Raw genomic sequence first — 23976 nt, 5'->3', positions numbered from 1 at the left:
AACATTTTCATTTGTTTGTTTTTTCTATGATTCAGCTTATCACTTGAGATACTATAAAAAGTATGATTTTTGATAAGACCTGTAAGATCTTTCATCTGTACACTGGAAGGAGCCAAGAGGTTTTCAAAATGTCTCCTTTTGTTTACCCAGAAGACATTTTAGTTTCAGTCTCTGAAAGAGGAAATGTAACTTAACTCATTTTCATAGAATAAGGAAAGGAGAAAGGAGCAATATGAAATTGTTCAGAGTTTAGCTGAGTCACTGCTTGGTACTATCTTGGCCGCTATTGTGTTGGGCCAACTGGGGGGCCTCTCTTGCAAATGTACACCCTTGTCAATCTAGGTAAAGAGGTAAACTGAGGCAAGCTCAAATTACCAGACATTGAGTTTATTTGGGAATAGCAGAGAAATTGTATCAGTAAATCGGGAAATGCAAATTGCAGCAAGCTACAGATTAGTCTGGTGAGAGTTTGGGGTAGGTTGTATTTATGGGCAAGGAGTGCAAAGACGGGCTGGAGGTGGGGATGTCCAGCCAAGAGTCCATGCAGTATGTTAATTGGCTTGAGGAGAGGGAGAGATTCTTGGCAGATGTTCATTGGTCAGGAGATTAATTCCAGTTTTCTGTAAATCCAGCGTTTAGGGGAAATAAGTCTCTCAGTTCTTAATGTCCCCCCCACCCCAGGCACATGTGTGGGATTCTCCATTTCATATCCTCTGGTTCCATTTTATATTTAAATCCTTTCACATTTAGATAAAAGTCTGCAGAGTCACAAGCAAAGGTATGTTTCTGATATGACCTTGCCATTGGCGCTTGTGATGGGAGAAGTCTCCCCCTTTTCCCAGGGCCCTCCCTTGTGTGTTCCTTAGATAAGGCCCTCATGGACCTTACTAAAGCTCCACACTTTTGGTTTGAATTGACCCATCCAGCCTTAGCCTCGGTACTCCAAAGCACCCCATACACTAACCCTAATAAAGGCATGTGCCCCGGGTCCCGGAGCTCTTTCTGTCTCTGCCCTACCTTGACCTCCCTATGTGACCCCTCAAGTCATGCCACATATTTCTTCCAGGACCTATGAGTCTTAAGCTTCTCTATTTCACTTTCCTTTGTGGTCTTTTGTTGAATCAAGACTCACCATCCAACAGTAGACTCGGTTCTCTACTTACCAAATGTTAATTTGACAAAGTCACAGCAGACTCGTGCATTTGTGAGGAATGCCATGCTGATTCAGTGGCTGCTTTTTACTGAGCATCGATATCTTTTGGGGAGATGAAAACTTTTAATTGGTTTAGAAGGACTTGCATATCTCATCTCAAACTTGTGAGATTGTCTCCTCCTCCCCCCAGATCATTTCCAAATTCTTTGCAGTATGTGATTTAATATGCTCTCTTTTGATCATTTTTCTTCTTCATCCAGTTGTATTTCCACCTGTTATTAATACAGGTACTTAGCCTTCTTTTTGGTGTTATCTGGGTCATGCTAGCATTGGGATTGAAATTGTTCTCATTTTCATTATTTAAACTCTTAGGAAACATGATCACAATATTTACAATGTTAAAAATTAAATTTGCATTATCTTGATAGAAAAAAGCACAGCAGTTAATCTACAGGCAAAGTCAAAGATGACTTAAAACTAATGATTACAATACACTTAAGCTTTATTTTTATATTGTTACATTGTGTAGGCCTTACAGCCACAAATACCCCAATATATGCATTTCTATTATGGTCTTTGCTTTATGTTTGCATAAAAACATGGCTCACTCAGGTGGTTTACTAATATCTGATAAACTCTATGCCAAAAATTGTCCTCAAATCTTCAACTCTTGCAAAAATGAAAACAGCTCACATCTTTGAATGCCTGTGCTTTCAGTTTCTACTATTTCAATAAATAGTTCCAATTTTCAGTCAGGACTGAGGTTCCCAATTCTCTGTGTATTCTGCAAACTGAAAATACACGTGGAAATTCTGTAGGTGGCAAACTATTAGATATAATATAGCTGGGATTAAACCAATCCTACCTAAGACATTTATAATCTAATGATGTCAGAACAAAATGGAAATTAATGAAAATGGTATTAATGAAACACAATAACCACGGGATAATTTCATGTCAATCAATCAGATGGAAGGAAAGAAAAGAGACATGTTACAGTCAGGTTCAGATTAAATAATTAAATTAAATAATTAAATTACAGAGTACCTCAGACAACTCTCTCTGAGTTTGTATGAGCAGGAACAAGTTCATAAGTTTCCCCCATGGAATAGTAATGATAATTTCAAAGGTTCCTCCTGGCTAAATGTATTTTACATAAATACATAATGCAAAAGCTGAAGTCAAAAGTAGGTACATTCTATGATATTCAAAGGACAAATTATGTGGCATTTGAAAATCTATAAGTATATACAGGCAACTTCTCTCCCTTTCTTTCTTTCTTTCTTTCTTTCTTTCTTTCTTTGTTTCTTTCCTTCTTTCCTTCCTTCCTTCCTTTCTTTCTTTCTTTCTTTCTTTCTTCCTTCCTTCCTCTCTTTCTTTCTTTCTTTCTTTCTTTCTTTCTTTCTTTCTTTCTTTCTTTCTTTCTTTCTTTCTTTCTTTCTTCTTTTGTCTCTCACACTCTCCCTTTCTTTCAGCCTTCTTTCTTTTAGTGCTTGGATGAAAATTTTCTGTTTATATGGTGGCAGGGAGAATCTCTCTGATTTTTTTTGGCTCAACAACTTTGGAACCTAATCCAATCTGTGATTAGGGTTAGGGAGTTCCTTTACTGATCCACAATGGATAGTCCTATAAGCTGTCTTGTGTGTGCTTCCATCACCTCCACATAGTAATGTTCACTGGTCTTCCAGATTGGGTTGCAGAAAAGGAATAATTTTCAGAATCTATATGGCAGGAGTATGAGAATTCCTTAGATTAGGGAGATGGGAAACTCAGGTCCCTGAGAGTTGTGTGTCTCATCTGCAACCCTGACAACTCTTAGTGCATGGCAGAGCAGTCCCCCAGTAAAAATTTGTGAAATCAAAATAAATCCTGATACAAGAAAAAGACCATATGTACAAGGTACATAGTAGGATTCAATAAACATATATTGACTCCAAAGGAGGAAAAAGCAATGGATTTTGCTAAAAGCTGGATGGCCTTTGGTCAATTATTTCTCTACCTATTACCACAGGAGGTTATAGGATACTTCCTTTGGAGACCCATAGCCAGAATATAGTTCAGTCTTCTTGGAAATCCAAAAGGCTCAGGAAGTTCTTAGTTTTAAATGAGATGCTTAAAAACTAATCTAGAGAATCACTTAAGAATATTATGAATGCTGGAGCTGATAGAGCATGTATATCCCATTCAGCATTAAAACATTTGCTTGGGGCTTCCCTGGTGGTGCAGAGGTTGAGAATCTGCCTGCTAATGCAGGGGACACAGGTTCAAGCCCTGGTCTGGGAGGATCCCACATGCCGCAGAGCAACTAGGCCCGTGAGCCACAACTACTGAGCCTGTGCATCTGGAGCCTGTGCTCCACAACAAGTGAGGCGGTGATAGTGAGAGGCCCGCACACCGTGATGAAGAGTGGCCCCCACTTGCCATAACTAGAGAAAGCCCTCACACAGAAACGAAGACCCAACACAGCAAAAATAAGATTAATTAATAAAAACTCCTACCCCCAACACCTAAAAAACAAAACAAACAAACAAACAAAAACATTTGCTTGGTGCCAGGAATTGATTCCCCATTATTAGAAGGTGAATTCTATTCATTACAAAAGGAAAGTACTGTCTGTGTGATAAAGTTATTATTACCATTTCATATGTGAGAAAATTGGGGCTCAGTTTCCTTACCTATGATCTCAACCTTATGAGAAGAACTAGAAGTAGAACTCAATGCTGTTTTCTTCCAAGTATGCATTCAGCATTATACAGCCTTTCTGGTCTCTTTTAATTTTTTTTTTTTTTTTTTTTTTTTTTTTGGTGTCTAAATTTGACTTTATCTGGCTATCAGGATTGTAATCACCACTTTCATATATTTCTCCTTTGTGTTTGTTCTTCCCTTTATTTTTAACCTTTTTGAATCACTGTGTTTCAAGTATTCACATCGAGGTAAATTTTGCTTTCTGAGCCAATTTGGAAACGTCTTTCTTTTATGTTTTTATTTTTATTTTTTTGGGGGGGTACGCAGGCCTCTCACTGTTGTGGCCTCTCCCATCGCGGAGCACAGGCTCCGGACACGCAGGCTCAGCGGCCATGGCTCACGGGCCCAGCTGCTCTGCAGCATGTGGGATCCTCCCAGACCGGGGCACAAACCCGCGTCCCCTGCATCGACAGGCGGACTCTCAACCACTGTGCCACCAGGGAAGCCCGGAAACGTCTTTCTTTTAAAAGATGAGTTAGGCCTACAGGCTTTTGTTGTGACTGATATATTTGGGCTCAACTCTATTATTATTTAATGATTCTTGTGCATATTATATCATATTTACTGTGTTTCTTTCTGCATTTGGTGTGTTTTCTCTGCTTTAAAATTTTCTTTTGGTATTTATGACAATTTCAGTTTTTGCTTTTGTTGTTGGTGGTGCTAGAGATAACTTTATTGTTATACTTTTTTAAAGTGTACTTAATGCCTCTTTCTCATACTTTTTATTCGCCTATTACTATCTGGTCAGTCTTAATTGGTATTCCTACACAATAATCTATGACTTACTCTACTATTTTTCTCTCTCTCACATTCTCCCATTTTTTAGTTTCATTCTCTTTATTTTACCAGAGCATATAATGTGTACATATTATTCTTCCACTTTTTGTTTTAGACTCAGTGATAAAATTAAATATATGAAACACTCACTATTGGTCTGTTGGCTAAAGTTTTCCCAGGCATCTGCTGGTTGGTTCAAGCTCATTTCTAGTAGACTCCACAGGGAGAACATGTGTGCAGCATTCTTAGTGACTGCATGTTTAAAATTGTTTTCCAAAAGCCTTGGCACTTAACAGAGAAATCTGTCATTCACTCTTTCTTTAATTTGTTTTTAGGAAATGCTGCTCCATTGTGCCTCAATTTGTATGTTGTTTAGAAGACTCTGATGCCCATGTAATTATCTTGTCCTTTGAGGTTATTTAATCATTTTGCCTGGAAACACTGAAGACATATTCTTTACCTTTGAATTCCAATCATTTTACTAGCATATACCTCAAAACTGATTCTTGCCCACCCATATTTACAGTAAGTTGGTGGAATCTTTTGGGTTTCCTATTCATCTAGAAATTTTTCTTGGATCATAGTTTTACACATCTGTTCTGTCCTAATGTTTTCGTCTTCTTTTTTAGCATGTACCATGGCACTTTTTCCCTTTTTTCCATTCCAACCATTCTCTCTCTGATTCTTTTTTTTAACATTTTCATTCTCTTTTCAGTTTATAATGTTTCTTATTTAATTTTCTTTTACATTTATTCTTCCTTGAGTACCTTATAATTTTATCTTCTTTTCAGATATGATTTTGTACTTTTCTTCTATGTCTTTTTAAATCCAGTCAACATATTTGATTGCTTCCTACTTTTGTACATTTCTGTGTTTAAGTTTCAAATAACAGATTCAAAAATTTTTGCATATTTCACAGGCATGTAGTAGTTGTTTAATTTAGTTTAGAGAGTGACTGTGGTAAAGTGAATAATAATCCCCCAAAATATACATGGCCTAATCCCTGGAACTTGAGAATGTTACTCTATATCACAAAAGGAACCTTGCTGATGTGATTACATTATGGATCTTGAGATGGGGAGATTATCCTGGATTATCTGGATTGACCCTATTGTAATTATAGGTAAACTTATAAAATGGAAGCAGAGGAAGATCTGACTACAGAAGAGGAGGTAAGAGATGTGATGGTGGAAGCAAGAGGTTGGAGTGATAAGAGGGAGGGGTCACGAGCCAAGGTATGTAGGCGGGTCTGGAAGCTCTTGGGAAAGGCATGGAAATGGCTTCATCACTAGAGTCTCTAGAGGAAACCAACCCTACCAACATCTTGAAGTTAACTCAGAGAAAGGACTTTGGACTTCTGGCCTGGAGAAATAAAAGATAATAAAAACTGTGTTCTTTTAAGTCACTAAGTTTGTGGTAGTTTATTATAGAAACCATATCAAATTAATAAAGTGATTTATTCGTTTCTTAAATTTTTTGGTTGATTTGAGAGGAAACTTTTCATTATCCAAATGGTTTGTTTTCATTACCTAAAATGTTTAATTCTTAAAGTTGTTTTGTATAGAAGTGGTCTATTTTATTTCTACCACTAATCATTTTGTGGACAGAGTTTAGTATTTAATTCTGAATTTTCAAATATTTAAATATTACTTTTGATCCAATGTTTAGATTCTTTCAGGGACTTTAATTATATGTATTTTTTACCTTCTGTAGTAAGAATATGCTGTAGTTATCCTAACATGGGTTTCATATGCCATAGTAATCATTCTGCATTCCTGCCATAATGTCATTCAGAAAATGATTTTATCATTTTTTTTCTTTTTCTCCTATGTTTTTCTCCTTTTGTTCCCATGTTCTTCCTCCTACTTCACATTCTTTTTATTTCATCAGTTCCACAAGTTCATTTCTCTTTCTCACTTTGTAATACTGTGATGGTGCTTAGAGAGTATGAAACTTCTCTAGGCAAAGGATGAAGAGTTGTTACTAGATAAATGCAAATTGGTTTTATTGAGATGTTATTAAGTGATTTCCCCTTTAAATGCACCAAATGCTTCTAATCTGGCACTTCACCTTATACCATCCATTCTAAAATATCTGCATACCTATTTCTGCCCAAATGGTGTGACTTGGTGTCGTGGGAAAGTCAGACAGATCTGAGTTTGAATTCTTTTTATGTAAGGAATCTTGCTCAATTGCTTCAACCTCTCTCAATATCAGTTTTCTTATTTCCAAAAAAGGGATAATAATATCCATGAGGTTTATCGTAAAGATTAAATGTAATAATGTTCATAAAACACTTAAATATGTAATGGCAGCAACGTCAACTTCACTGAGAGTTCATGAAGATTAAGTGAGATAATACAGCTAAAGCTTTTAGTGAAGTGCTTACCAAACTGATTTCTGATTCCATATGACTTATAAGAGTCCGTTTTGTGCAAAAAGTTTTCCAAGCACAACCTGATCTCATTCCAACTTTAAAACTTGGTCCATTACTGGGACTTCCCTGATGGTCCAGTGTCTAAGACTCCATGTTCCCAATGCAGGGGGCCCAGCTTCAATCTATGGTCATGGAATTAGATATCACATACTACAACTAAGAGTTCACATGACACAACTAAAAGATCCTGCACATCACAACTAAGGCCTGGTGCAGTCAAATAAATAAATATTTTTAAAAATCCAAAAAAAAACCCCAAAACTCAGTCCATTGCTGAGTTGAGTAAGTGCCATAAGATACAAATGACTATAAACAACAAGGTCCTACTGTATAGCACAGGGAACTATATTCAATATCCTGTGATAAACCATAATGGAAAAGAAGGGCTTCCCTGGTGCCCCTGTGGTTGAGGACCCGCCTGCCAGTACAGGGGACACCGGTTCGAGCTCTGGTCCTGGAAGATCCCACATGCTGTGGAGCAACTAAACCTATGCGCCACAACTACTGAAGCCTGTGTGCCTAGAGCCTGTGCTCCACAACAAGAGAAGCCACTGCAATGAGAAGCCCGGTGTACCACAATGAAGAGTAGTCCCCACTCACCGCAACTAGAGAACAGCCCGCGTGCAGCAATGAAGACCCAATGCAGCCAAAAATAAATTAATTAAAAAAAGAAAAGAATATGAATAAAAATGTATATATATGTATAACTGATCCCCTTTGCTGTACAGAAGTGATTAACATAACATTGTAATTCAACTATGCTTCAAATAAAAAATAAACCAATATAAATCACTACTATCCATTACAACCTAAACAGGGTGAGTTATATTCCAGACTAAAAGATAATTATTGAAATATATATTGTATTTTTATATATATTATTTTTATATATTATATATGTTGAAATATATATGATATACTTAAATATATATATATATATTTTATGTATGACATAGAAATATTTACTATCTCACTCATTGTGTCTTATTATCCTTGTGACTCCTCTATAACATGAAACTAACTGTTCATTTACACAATTGCAGTTTCAAAGGAAGCATTCAGCCTTACCATAAAATTAAAATATAGAGTATAAACCCCAGAGAAAAAAATATATGTGTACCAACTTCATGGTGCCAGTGCATTTGGGTTCTGGAGATGAAAATTAGGAGCTGTTATCCCTTTTCCTTGTTGCAGTTGTATCTGACTGATAACTCCCTTTGAAGGAGCTCTTCAGGTCTACTGAGCAAAACATTTAGCTCTCATTTCAGTATTCACAACAAACTTGGGCTGAAGACATTGTTATTCCCCTTTTACACATAACAGGAAAGAGGCTCATAAAGGTTAAGTGGCTTGCACCAATGTGTCTTGTAGGAGTGGCAGAGAACCTGTGTCTTCTGGGACTTAGCACAGTGCATTTTCCATTACACAGTGAGATTCATGGCTGGAGGTTACCTTGTCTCTTCAGGAGCTTTGAGGGTTCTTCTAATTGGGGCCCTTCCTAGCATGTGACAGTCTTATCAGAAGATTCATTCTCTATAAGATTACCATATACAGCCACAAAGACAGAGAGAAATAATGCAGAGCAGTAAGTTGAGGAGGTGGGCACAACAGTCAGGTGATCACAGAATAAAATTAGTGAAATTAAGTTGACATAAGCCTGGAAGGAAATTCCTCAGTTTCTTCCTGTCTCATCACCATGGCCCTTCATTCTCTCCCTCATTCTCCTCCTGCACTCACAACCTCCTACCTCTTTCTTCTAATATTGTCCTGGATGTCCATTTAAATTGAAATGGCGTGGTGCTTTCTAGCTTCTCATTTTAAGATTCTCCATGGTAGCCTGCAAGTATGGCTACATTTTTCCATTTATGTTTCCCTCTTCTATTCTATCTCAGAAATGTCTGAAATGTGATAACCTCCTATTGGAATAGCTCATGGTTGAAGAATTAGGGAAGTAGGTTTACAAAACTAGTTAGTTGAAAATAAAACAGAAAAAATTCTCTTTTAAATTTATTCTGCAAAAGCATTACAGGCACACCTCGGGGATATTGCAGATTTTGTTCCAGACCACCACCATAAAGCGAATACTGCAATAAAGGGAGTCACGTGAACTTTTTTTTCCCAGTGCATACAAAAGTTCTGTTTACACTATACTGTAGTTTTATTAAGTGTTTAATGGCATTATGTCTAAAAAAGTACATACCTTAATTAAAAATCCATTATTGTTAAAAATTGCAAACCATCATCTGAGCCTTCAGTGAGTCATAATGTTTTTGCTGCTGGAGTGTCTCGCCTTGGCGTTGATGGCTGCTGACTGATGAGGGTCGTGGTTGCTGACGGCTGGGGGGCCGTGACAATTACTTAAAATAAGACAGCAGTGAAGTTTGCTGCATCAACTGACTATTCCTTTCATGAACGATGACTCTGCAGCATGCAGTGCTGTTTGACAGTATTTTACCCACATTAGAACTTCTTTCAAAATTGGAGTCAGTCCTCTCAAACCCTGCCACTACTTTATCAAATAGGATTATGTAATATTCTGAATATTTTGTTGTCATTTTAACAACCTTCACAGCATCTTCACCAGGAGTAGTTTCCATCTCAAGAAACCACCTTCTCTGCTCATCCATAAAAAGCAACTCCTCGTCCCTTAGAGTTTTATTCTGAGAATTTGGCAATGCAGTCGCATCTTCAGGCTCCACTTCTAATTCTAGTTCTATTGCTGTTTCCACCACATCTGCAGTTACTTCCTCCAGTGAAGTCTTGCACCCCTTAAAGTCATCCATGAGGGTTGGAATCAATTTCTTCCAAACTCCTGTTAATGTAGATATTTTGACTGCTTCTCATGAATCACAAATGTTTTTAAATGCCATCTAGAATGGCGAATCCTTTCCAGGAAGTTTTCAATTTGCTTTACACAGATCCATCAGAGGAATTACAGTTATAGCATCACAAAATATATTTCTTAAATAATAAGATTTGAAAGTCTAAATGACTCCTTGATCCATGGGCTGCAGAATGGATGTTGTGTTCACTGGCGTGAAAACAATATTAATCTCGTTGTACCTGTTACTCACTACATCAGAGCCCTTGGGTGACCAGGTGCATTGCCAATGAGAAGTAATATTTTGAAAGGAATCTTTTTTTCCAAGCAGTAGGTCTCAAGAGTTGGCTTAAAGTAATCAGTAACCATGTTGTAACCAGATGTGTTATCATCCAGGCTTTGTTTCATTTATAGAGCATTATAAATGCAGCATAAGTCTTAAGGGCCCTAGGATTTTAGGAATGGTAAATGAGCATTGACTTCAACTTAAAGTCCCCAGCTGCATTAACCCCTAACAAGAGAGTCAGCTTGTCCTTTGAAAATTTGAAGCTAGGCATTGACTTCTCTCTAGCTATGAAAGTCCTAGATGGCATCTTCTTCCAATAGAAGCTTATGTTGTCTCCATTGAAAATCTCTTGTTTAGTGTAGTCATGTTTGTTAATTATCTTAGGTAGATCTGGATAACTTGCTGCAGCTTCTATATCAGCACCTGCTGCTTCACCTTGCATTTTTATGTTATGGAGATGGCTTCTTTCCTTAAACATCATGAACCAACCTCTGCTAGCTTCAAACTTTTCTTCTGCAGGTTCTTCACCCCTCTCAACCTTTATAGAATTAAAGAGAGCTAGGGCCTTGCTCTGAATTAGGCTTTAGCTTAAGGAAATGTTGTGGCTGGTTTGATCTTCTAACCAGACCACTAAAACTTTCTCTGTATCAGCAATAAGGCTGTTTTGCTTTCTTATCATTATTGTGTTCACTGGAGTCACACTTTTAATTTCCTTCAATAACTTTTTCTTTTCATTCAAAACTTGGATAAATGTTTGGTGCATGAAGCCTAGCTTTCAGCCTATCTGTACTGTTGACATGCCTTCATCACTAAGCTTAACCATTTCTAGCTTTTGATGGAAAGTGAGAGAGGTACTACTCTTCCTGTCACTTGAACACTTACAGGCCATTGTAGGGGTTATTAATTGGTCTAATTTTAATACCGTTGTATCTCAGGGAATAGGAAGGTCGAGGAAAGGGAGAGAGATGGGGGAATGGCCATCAGTGGAACAGTCAGAACACACGCAACATTTGATTAAGTTTTCCGTCTTATATGGGCACAGTTCATGGTGCCCCAAAATAATTACAAAAGTAACATCGAAGATCACTAGTCACAGATCACCATAACAAATATAGAAATCATGAAAAAGTTTGAAATATTGTGAGAATTCCCAGAATGTGATACAGAGACACGAAGTGAGCAAATGCTTTTGGAAAAATAGTGTCAATAGACTTGTTTGATGCAGCATTGCCGGAAACCTTCCATTGTAAAAACCACAATATCTATGAAGCACCATAAAACAAAGCTCAATAAAAGGAGGCATGCCTGTATATGAGAGCATAGAGCTAGAATAATTCAGCTGCTTAAGCCTACTCTTTTTAGATATAGCCATTTGTATACATTTTAATTTGCCTTGGAAATTAATTTCATTGTAAGAAAAATAAAACAACCTAAACAAATTTCAATTTAAACTTTTTCTTGGCAAAGCAGTTAGGGAATTTACCCAATACAGGTATACCCAGGAAAGCTGGTGGTGTAGGTCAGATGCTTGAGAGCTAACAAGATGATGATGTAGATTCTAATCTGAGTTTGAAGACCTGAGAATTGGCAACAACAAGGGCAGATTAATTTCCTAGCTCCTGCAGTCAGACAGAGAATGAACTAAACTTTTCTTTGCCTTTTAGTTCTACTCAGGCCCTCAAATGATTGGATGATGCTCACCCACATTGAGTATGGGACCTCTGCTTTACTCACTACACTGATTCAAATGTTAATATCTTCTGGAAACATCCTTGTAGACACACCCAGAAATAATGTTTAACAAGCTATCTGGGCATGCTGTAGCCAAGTCAAATTGACACATAAAATCAATCAACACAATGGTTGTTGTGGATTTTTGTTTGTTTGTTTCACACTTTGAATAACAACATTTATAAAAATACTATCTTGGATTTGTACAATCATATGTAACTCTCCCTCTCCCAGAAATTAATATCAAGACAGACTTGCATATAATTTTATCTCTTCATTTTATCCTCTCAACCACCATCTAACATAGAATTCCCAGTCTATTTCTGGGTGAAATGAAACTCAGAAGATTTGTGACTTGCCCAAAGTCTCATATCAGGGCAGAGAAGGAAGAAAGTAATTGAGATTTTTCTATTGGACTACTGTTCACATTGAGGGTTTATTTGGAAGTCCCAGCATGTGTTTACCAAGTGGCTGCACATTTAAAGACAGCACGTCCTTTTAAGCTGGTAGTGGGGTGAGGCAAAATTTTCCACACTACTACACATTATGCCAGCTGATAATTTACATTCTTCTTTTTTAATTGAAACAATTATTCACCAAGGGTGGAGTAGGGGCTGGTGTGATCATGGCCAGTATAGGGAATGGAGGGGTTGGCCTTCCTGGCATCAGTGAGACCTTACAGATCTTACACAGTAAGTGTGCAAATTTTGCCCAGATAGTTGATGGAGAAATTAAAATATCAAGGCCCTCATGTTCCACTGCAGGCAAAAACATAGTCAATAGGATGTGGACCTAAATTTCAGAATTAAAAAGAAGCAAATAGTTAAAGATTTCTAAAGGTCTTACAGTACATGGATATTAGGGTCAATTTACATGGTGCACTCTATACCAGTAAATATATATTAAGGATATTACTGTGCAAATACAGTGAGCTGTGGACTGTGACTCCTACTCTCTAAATAGATAAACAAATTTTTCGTTTGATGAATTTTCATTTTTAAAAAAGTGCCAAACTTACAATTTTCCACACCATTTTCTATTCTTAAGAATTTCCACTGACCCCATAGAAATGTCATGACATTGACATTTAAAACAAACCAATAGGAAATAACTTAATCCATGTCATGCCCAAACATTCATATTATTTTGTATTGGAAAATAATACTTATTATATCCAGAGACACTTTGAATTTGGACTGAAAACAGGAGCAGGAACTTTTATCAGCATTTCTATGGAAAAATAGTTGAAGCACATCACCTGTGCTTTCACACGTACAACAGCCTTGTCTAAGGGGATTATAAAGGCTCCCTGCTTCCCTTATCTTATGTCACTGGGTGACTTAAAGCCACCACCATTTTGTTTTTGTCATTCACCCTTCTGAGAGTCAGGAATTGAGACAGGGCAAAAGATGGATTGTGTCTTCCAACAGTGTTTAGGGCTTCAACTTGTCAAGCCCAAACAGTCAAGAGCTGCCCGTGACTGCTCCATTGGAGTCATGTGTCTGGGGCCTCAGTTCTGTCTCTGGGTTAGCTGCCTTCATTCTTTTCCACTTGCCCCACCTGCATGTGGTAAATTGAGCTTTCTCATAGTATGAGCATCTCAAGAGGGAATGTTCTAGATGGGAAGACACAATGTGAACGTGCTTATCAAGCCTTTGCTTATGTCACACTTATTAATGTCCTATTGACCAAAGCAAGTCACTTGGCCAAGTCCAGAGTCTGTGTGGAAGGGGGTTATACAAGAGGTAAGTGTGAGAGGCACGACTCATTGAAGGCTACCAATGGAACAGTCTATTTTAGCTTCATAACCTATGGTCTGGATACCATATGTTGAATCTTAATGCCCAATGTGGTGTTATTAGGAGGTGAGGCCTTTGATAGGTGCTTCAGTCATAAGAGTGGAGCCCTCACAAATGGGATTAATGCTCTTATAAAAGAGACCCCACAGAGCTTCCTAACTCCTTCTGCCATGTGAGAGCACAGCAAGAAGGCAGCAGTCTGTAACCTGAAAGAGGACCTTCACCAGAACCTGACAATGCTGGCACCATGATCTTGGACTTCCAGCCTCCAAAATTGTTAGAAATAAATTTATGTTCTTGATAAGCCTCCCCCCCAATCTGTGGTATTTTCTTATAGCAGCCCAAACAGACTAAGACAGAAGAAGAAGTTAACTCTAATTTTCGGTTAGGATAGTGTCTTTTAGTCTATAAAAGCCACAGAATATTTTTTTGAATGATAGTCTACTTGTTAGCCCAAATATATAAATTTGGACATTGCAAAACTGCTGTTATGGATGAAGAGAAGCAGGAGTTGAAGGGGTCAATAGGTATGTCCCATCCTCTTCCTAAGGTACCTTGATAAATGTGTTACCCTGATGTACCTTGATGAAACCCCCAGGGCTGGGGAGCAGGGCCAGATGATTTCTATTTTGTGCAATGTCAATTATTTAAACACACCTCAACATATTAATTATTTACCCCTGACTTATGCTCACTAAATCCTCCTTAAAGGGCCCCACATTTCTCTCCATACCTGAACTTTTATACTTTGCCTTTTACCTCATAATATTGGAATTCTTTAGAATACCCAGAAGGTGTACTCCATTAAAATTTTTTTTTTCTCTCTTTGGCTTTGGGCATTGTCTCCCATTTTTGCAGAATCTGCTCTCCTCCTTCCTGGTCAAAGAAATTCCCACCTTAAAACAAACAAACAAACAAACAAAAAAACCCCAGAAACTCCCACATTGTTGGACCTGATAGGCCTATCAGCCAAGCAGGAGTTTAGACAATGTGCATCCAATTTTATGTCATTTTAATATAAAAATCCAAGGAATCCTTAATGATTGTTTAAGGGTATATTTTGAGTCTTCCAGTTTTCACAGTATTGATTCTCAGACATTTATATCAATAGCAGTGCCTTTAGAATTGAATGAGAAACCTCTCCACATCCAGTGTCCAGGACCTGAAGATTTCATATAATCTAGTTAAATAGTAGCACAGACTATGTGTCCCACTCCCTTCTTTTGACAACATGTACTTTGTATCCTGAAATGACAATCATATTTACTAAACTATCTATACACATTAAAAAGTAATATAATTCTCAAATTCTAATATAAACAATATAAAAGGAATCTAAATTATAAATGAAATAATAAGGGTTTTGATATACAAATCCTGTGGCACTGCTAGTACTGTGGTACTAGAAAATAAATTAGGTAGCCAGCTGTTTCCACCAAATTGTAGAATTTCTGGAATGTGGCAGCTACAAGTACTGATTAATATAAGAGTGTGTGCTGAAGTCCCAAATATCATGAAAAGCACTGCTGTTTGCCTGTAGTTTTCTGAAGTAACAAACTAACAACTCTACCTAAAATTCCTAACAAAACAAAGAAAGATTTTCACTCTATACACACAGTGGTTACATTTCTGGAACATTCAGCATACATTAAAACATTGTCAGGGAATTCCCTGGTGGTCCAGTTGTTAGGACTCCATGCTTTCACTACTGAGGGCAGGGGTTCAATCCTTGGTTAGCGAACTAAGATCCCACAAGCCCCATGGCTTTGCCAAGAAAAAAAATAAATAAATAAAATAAAACTGTTAAAATACTATAAATTTTATGAAAACTTGCTGTTTTGGGGCTCAGATAAATACAAAGAGTAGGCTTTTTACCTACTTGACTGTTTCGTGACTAATTCTTTAAAAGTTGTGTATAATAATGAATATTTCCTTCTTGTACCAGATGGTCTTAAGAATTGCAAGATGTCTTACAGATGGTCAGTAGGCACAAGAATAAATGTTCATTATTAAAAAGTCTACAAATAACAAATGCTGGAGAGGGTGTGGAGAAAAGGGAACCCTCTTACACTGTTGGTGGGAATGTAAGTTGGTGCAGCCACTATAGAAAACAGTACAGAGGTTCCTCAGTAAACTAAAAATAAAATTACCATATAATCCAGCAATCCCACTCCTGGGCATGTACCTAGACAAAACTATAATTCAAAAAGATACATTCACCCCTATGTTCATAGCAGCACTAGTGACAATAGCCAAGACATGGAAACAACCTAAATGCCCATCGACAGATGAATGGATAAAGAAGATGTGGTACATATATACAAATGGAATATTACTCAGCCATAAAAAATAATGAAATAATGTCATTTGAAGCAACATGAATTCGACTAGAGATTATCATACTAAGTGAAGTAAATCAGAAAGAGAAAGGCAAATACCATATGATATCACTTGTATGTGGAATCTAAAATATGACACAAATGAACTTATCTACAAAAAAGAAACAGATTCATAGACATAAAGAACAGATTTGTGGTTGCCAAGGGGGAGGGGAGGTGGGGGAGTGATGGATTGGGAGTTTGGGATTAGTAGATGCAAACCGTTATATAGAGAGTGGATAAACAAGGTCCTACTGTATAGCATAGGGAACTATATCCAATCTCCTGGGAAAAACCATAATAGCAAATAATATTTAAAATAGAATGTACATATGTATAACTGAGTCACTTTGCTGTACAGCAGAGATTGGCACAGCATTGTAAATCAACTATACTTCAATTTAAAAAAAAAGAATTGCAAGATGTCTATCATCCTATGCGTCTTCCCAGTAAATGCCTGTTAGAATCCATCAATCAACACAATTTTTTAAAATATCCAATTTCCCCATAGAGAAAAATACCACTCCACTGAGAGATACTTATCAAGTTAAAGTTTTGTCAGATCCAGGTCATTTTTTTCCAAGGGAGGCTAGGTCCAACACAGGTAGAGAGGACTCATTTTTTGAACTAATCTGAGAGATTGCTATTGGATAGCCAAATTCTCTTATTATTTGGAATCATGTATATATTTTCTGAGCTTCCCCTTTCAGTGTTTCATCACACTCTGTCAAGAATTCTTACTTATGTTTAGCCTAAATATCTCTCACTTTAGCTAAAGCACAATTCCTCCTGTAGAACTAAAAATGATCGGTGGCATCTTAAAAATGCATAACCATATTAGAAAATAGGTTCATCTCTTAGCTCTTACCTCACCCAAGAAAAAATGTGAGTACATGATAGCAGGTCATCTTAACAGTTGGCCATCTTTCAAGGTATTGCAAATCAAGAGATATGTTACTTGAATTATGTACAAAAGCCATTTGTTATTTTAGTGTCACATGGTCTCTTTAATAGGCTTGTGTTTTCTAGCTCACTTTCTCACTATTGAGAATGATACAAAGATGAATGGAGCTGAGCATTCCTGGGGCTGTGCATCTTCTCAAGAATGATACCGGATGGCCAACTTCTTCTGTCACTCTAACCATTCTCACCTCAAAGATCTATGTAAGCATTCAGCTGTGGGGAAGGAGGAATTTGAAGATATAGGCAGAGTCCAGAGTCATTTGTCTACATAGAGGCACAGTGGTTTTCTCTCCTCTTTACAGTGGGGCAGTCTGTAATTCTACATTGGGTATGGCAAAAAGACATGGGTTTTGAATTAGTTCAATGAGTACCTTGGAGTGTAACCATGTCTTGCCATGACTACGCAGATCATGCCAGCATCAAGGAGTTGTAGGATGTTCCTCCAATGGAAAAAAGGGGTGCAGGCTTTGCCCAGAAGATGGAAGGAGGGTAGAAAAGATTTACCTAGAGTGACTGGAAGGATTTAGAACCACAGAATGGAAGGCAAAACAGCATGGCTGGCATCAATTTTGGTGAACGATATATATTTTTTTTCATGATTGTATATCCCGAAGTTCACACCATTTATTTAGTTGGCTGTGCATAGATTGAGACATTGGTTTTAACATTTATAGCAGATTTTTGTGAAAACTCTGAGGGCCTTTACTTCAACAAAAATATTTCTGTTATATACCCTTCTTCACTGAACTATTCAGCACAAATCTATTTTTATAGTGACATCCATGTAATATTTATTACAGAATATCATGTTTGTCAATAATTTCTTTGTTGAACAGTGATTCGTAAATAGACCTAAATCGCCTTCCCACATCTTGTGTAAAGTCTAATACCACCCCTATTTTCCTGTTGAATTTCATGATAATTTCTGTCTCTGATGCCCTGTGTTCAACAAATATTTGTTTTCTGTATCTCCATCGTACTGTTACTTCTTTATCGTCAACATGACATTGGCCCAAAGGAACCTGGCCTTTTTTATTTTTTACTTAGAAACACACACACACACACACACACACACAATTCACACTAGGTCATTCTGCATGTAACAGGTTTTACTGAAAGTTTTGGGAGTAGAGAAGATTTATATTGCAGAAATACAAGTAATTTAAAACTGTATTTAAAACCTGTTTTTGAATATCCTTCAGACCTTCTTCCAAGTCGTTCTGCCATTCTCTCTTATGTCATTGACTCTCCTTTTAAAAAGTCAGAAGAGATAAAAACAGATTCTCATTTTCATACACAGAATGTTTCAGTTCACTCTAGAACTTACCCCTAAAACTCCTTTTCTGAACTATTTTGTACAGATGCAGTTATTCATACTAGATCTTTTCTTTATCTACTCCCTGTCCCTGTGCCACACACACATGTGCTCACGCACACAAACACACACTATTACCACACATATTAGCAAAGGGCATGAGAGCAGTACATTTTACTTCATCATTGAAATATATTAGGCTGCCAGCCCATCATCTAAGCAGAAATCAATTTGGGTCTAAACATCGTTTTTTATTATATCATAATTACTACTATTCATTGACTTAAAAGTGGAGAATTTTTGAAAATTGAACCAGACAATGTTCTTTCACTTGAAAATGACAGAAATTCCACTCAAACTACTTTAAACACAATAGAAATGTATTGATATTTTTCTGATGACCATCATATTTTGACCCTATAAGCCCCATGCCACATTTTCTTATTTCCAAAAAATTCCTAAAACATTACTATTGCTCTTCTTGCTTTCCTCATCTACAAAATGAAAGTTTGGATTTTTTTTTTTTTTTTTTTTGGCCGCACTGTGCAGCATGCGGAATCTTAGTTCCTTGACCAGGGATTGAACCACTGCCCCCTGCAGTGGAAGCATGGAACCCTTACCACTGGACAGCCAGGGACTTCCCCAAAATGAAAGTTTGGATCCCCAAGATTCTTCCACTTCTTTCTGTGATACCATGATTGATACTCTCTACCTCCTCTTAACTATGGAGTGAAAGGCTGCACACTTTTAAAATTGTGTTTATTCTGTGGTAATGTAGTTAAGGGAGGTATTTGGAAGGGTCATAATTAATTCTCAGCTTTCCTATAAAGACAGACTACAAAGACATCCAGCTATTCCTTCTGTGGTCTAGAGCAGAATTGGGCAAGTCCCGAGGCAGAGCGTGTACTTAGAAAGTCTTCATATCTTTCATTATGATGGTGACAAAGGATCCCTCTCCTTTCCCTATTTAATTATTGCATCATTCAAAATGCCAGGCATTTCCCCTCATTGATCACACTGAGGGCTATAAACATCATGTACACTCTGGTGTGTATTAATTATCATTTCCTTTATTTGTGTTAATTAGGTTAAACATCAGGGCTTAAAACAAACACAAACATTATTTTGGAAATGTTCTGTATTCCATGACTAGGTTGAAATAATAAATCCTTTACACCTAATGTCAAAGACAAAACTATTCATTACCTCTTTCCACTCCATTCTTCTATTTATTTGTCGATTCATTTATTTAATAAATACTGCTCAGTGTATGCCCACTTATTTCCAAAAAGCATTTGAGGCAGTTTAAAAGAGATACACATACTTGAAGAATACTTGAAATGATTAAATAAAAGTAAACTTTAAAAACATGCACAGAACTTGCATTGGGTTTGAAGAAAGCAATGTGGACAATATTTAATTGCTTACAAAGCTTTGGCTTTTTCATATGGGGTCTTCCTACTTTTCAGTTCTCATGATAGCAGGATGTATACCTATATTTTGTTGACAGTGTTTTACATGGCTTCATCTCCTGTGAATGCCAACATGCCATGAATATGAGATAAATCTTCTTCATTGGTCTTTTCCTCTTCCAGCTACTCTCTCAAATCAAGGAACTCAAAAAAAGCAAGAACCCTTATGTCTGGGACCAAAAGGTTGACCCCTCACTAATATTACTCTCTGACATTTCTATTGAATTTCTCTCCTATTTAAATCCTATTATGATTTCAGCTTTTATTGAAAGTTAAAAATTCTCTTTAGACTAGGAGCTAATTTCTATAACATATTCTGGCATGGTATTCAAAACCAGATCAGCCCCTGGTAAGACACAGATTCTGACCAATCAAAACAGAGCTCACTGTAATCAAGCAGTCAGACTGTATCAGAATGTTCCAGGCCCAGGGAATATCTGCTGTGCAACCCACCCCCCTGCCCCCCACCACGTGTTAGCTGTTTTGTAGACATCAAAACTTTCAGCTGAAAATTCTACTGTCGATGGGAAAAGAAAAAAGCACAACCTGAGAGTTGTGAGACACGTTTTATTTGGGGCCAAATGAGGACTATAGCCCAGGAGACAGCCTGTCACATAACTCTGAGGAACTGCTCCACAGAGGTAGGGGAGGACGTCAGTATACATGTGATTTTAGGGAAGGGGCACATGTGAAATGAAGCACACATTTGGCAGAGGCTGGCTGCTAGTCACTCACAAAGAGCAGATGTCTCTGTTAACGATTTTAGTGCTTTTCTAGATATGAGAAGATGCAATAAACTGGGCTCATCAAATCTTCTCCTGAAAATATCTATCTGAAGACCTTCTCTGCCAGTTTTTCCCAGAGCACCGAGTACCTCCTTCCTGATCTCCACCCTGGGCTCCTTTCACAGGGTGTTGAAGGTCAGCAGCTGAAGTGGCTCATGATTTAATTCTTGTAGAATACATGGTGAGTGACAAGTTTTAGTTGGAGCTACAGAGCTGGTACTATTTTAAAGCTGAAGAGAAGGAGGCTTGGGGAGAATAGGGGACTCACCAAGATTACACATTTTATCAATTATTAACTTTTGTTAGTTAACTTAAACATAACAGAAATTAATTTCATTCAAAGGTTAAACATATTCAGAAGTAGGCAGTCCATGATTTGTATGGAGCCTCCAGTAGGTCTTCATGGTCCCATGCTCTTTCTCTTCCTGCTCTGCCAAACTATGTACTTGACATTCATCCTCAAGTTCACCTCATTACTCAAAATGACTGCTGGAGTTGTGGAAATCACATCTATGTTTCACTGAGGAAGCAGAAGAAACCATGGGGAAGATAGAAGAGGTCTATTGCAGCTATGTGTTTCCCTCTTAAGGACTTTTCTTGGAAGGCATCCACACAGAACAACTCTCTCAAGTGCCATTGGTCAATCATAGTAACATAGGAATGAGTACAATGGTGCTGGTGGGAGAGTGGGGGGGAAGAAAATATTTCTGTTTCTGAAGCAAAGTCAAGGGTGGATTTGGGACAGACAACTAATAATCTCTACTGAACCTGGATAGAAAGTGGCATAGTCAGGATCTTAACCCAGATATCACTCATTTCCTGCTCCTCCATATATGGTATAAGCACCCAGAGTTAAGAAACCAAAATTTACATGTATTTTTGTATATATCACATTTTCAGCATAATATGGGCAGTGAAACATGTTTGTTAAATGGATGAATGAATGAATCCATGAGTCAAAGAAAAGAGAGAAAGAAGAATGAGTGGAGTTACACCCACTGGTAAGTCAGGTGGTGAATATTCCTACATACTACAGTTTTTATTTTATAAATAATTGAGGTTGAGCTTAGGAAGGATTGGTGAAATGAAAAAACAAACTCAATTCTCAAATTTGAGTTTTGTGTTTGTCTTATTGTTAACAATTAGTGCATGTGTAAAATAGCCAAGACATGAAAACAATCTAAATTTGTATCAACAGATGAATGGATAAAGAAGATGTGCCATATATGTGTGTGTGGGTGTATCTATATTTATCTATATCTATCTATCTATATCTATATCTATATCTATATATACATACACATACACAATGGAATACTTCTCAGCCATAAAAAGGAATGAAATAATGCCATTTGCAGCTACATGCATGCACCTATAAATTATCCTACTAAGTGAAGTAAGCCACACAGAGAAAGACAAATACCATATGATTTTACTTATATGTGGAATCTAAAATATGACACAAATGAACTTACCTACAAAACAGACACAGACACAGAGAACAGACTTGTGGTTGCCAAAGGGGAGAAAGGGGGTGGGGTAGGGAAGGACTGGGAGTTTGGGATTAGCAGATGCCAACTATTATACATAGAATGGATAAAAAACAGAGTCCTACTGTATAGCACAAGGAACTATATTCAACATCTTGTGATAAACTATAATAAAATAATATAAAAAAGAATGTATATATATATATGTATATAACTTTATCACTTTGCTGTACAGCAGAAATTAACACAACCTTGCAAATCAATTATGCTTCAGTAAAATAAATTAAAAATAAATAAAGCATATGTGTAAAAATTTTTGAAACACAGAAGGCACTAAATAGCTACCAGCTTCATCCATTTATATGCATTCTTTTTATTCCTTTGTTTTTTTAAAACTTTATCTCACTTAAATGCAGAAACCTTGTTCTCCTTTTAATGACTGTACTTGATAAGTTTTTGATAGTCAAGTCTCATAATCTCTATTTTGAAGTACAAAATAAGATGGATAAGTAAAACAATTATCTGAATATTCCAGGAACATTTTTGTCTCAATTGCTGCAAAAGCAATTATCGAGATAGTTCCCTTGATTTCCATTTCAAACATTGTGTTTGTCAATGAAATTAAATCAACCATTCAGCTCTTGATTATTGTGTATTCTCTTTTTAAATTAAACACACACACACGCAAACACACACACTGCCACATAGTTAACCTACTCTGATTATTTTATGAACTTTTCATTGTCTAGTGAGTTCAGTTACTCTTAATGAAGGTGCCAAATTTGGCCTCTTTAGCAAGTAATAATTAGATGTGTGGTGAATCTATTACTTCTTATTTGGCGCAAATTGCTTACGCGTGAGGGTACACCTAAATTCGACACATAGGGGAGAATGTAATAGACTATTTCAAACGTTCTCAGCTCTAAATTGCTTGCACTCGAAGCAAAGATTCCAGAATAAACCAAAACCTTCTTCACTTACTTAACCCATCAGAGTCAGGAATGCCATAAGACTGCCCACATGCCTTTGATGCAGTAACATTATGCTGTGTCAAATATCGCTTAAAATAGATGAGCTGCTGACTAGGCCTTGGAAAGAATTTTATAATGTGGATTTTTATAACCTCAGGTTATAGTGACATTTGTTGGATAATAATCCACCTCCTTAATTTGTTGGTAAGCTTTGTCCAAAGATTCAGGTTTCTTTAACAACTAGATATGCCATGCAAGTTATTAGGCCAGTTTTCAAGGTTCAGGTTGTTTCAAAATAATAACTAAAACTAAATGTGGAAAAACAAAGGTAGAAATGCATTACCAAAAGCAGGGCAATTGTATTTTCATTTCCGATAAAAAAAGACACATGCTTCATTTTCTATTTGCTAGAAAACAATGAAATGAAAATGAACAAAAGGAATAGAATGCTTGTAGTTGATTCTGGATAGCATGACATTTGCAGAAATCATATAAGTTTTAGGAAATATGTAAGAGAAGTGAGATTCACCTCCAAAATGCAGAGCCATCTTGTCTTAAAATGGTAACAAGAAGATAAAGCTAGTTAATGCCTCCATCTCACTGCTCCTGTTACAGCTGTGTTGCTATCTTCTTATTCCTGGGACCACAGTTGTAGGATATTTTCATCCTCTTCTTTCCTTGCTTAATTTAACAACATCTGGCAGTAGATGCCTATTTCGGTTACCTGGGCCTGTCAGCCTGTATCATTCACTGGTGCCAGCACTCAAAGGCAATCACTTAACCAGACATCACATCGGCCAGTTGTTCAAAATAAGGGACCTTTCCCATTTAGACGAAATCAGCTCTGGAGGAA

The sequence above is a fragment of the Mesoplodon bidens genome (assembly GCF_964165515.1).
Source record: "Mesoplodon bidens genome assembly, chromosome: 5".
In the NCBI taxonomy this organism is placed as follows: Eukaryota; Metazoa; Chordata; class Mammalia; order Artiodactyla; family Ziphiidae; genus Mesoplodon; species Mesoplodon bidens.
This window is presented reverse-complemented; position numbering follows the sequence as displayed.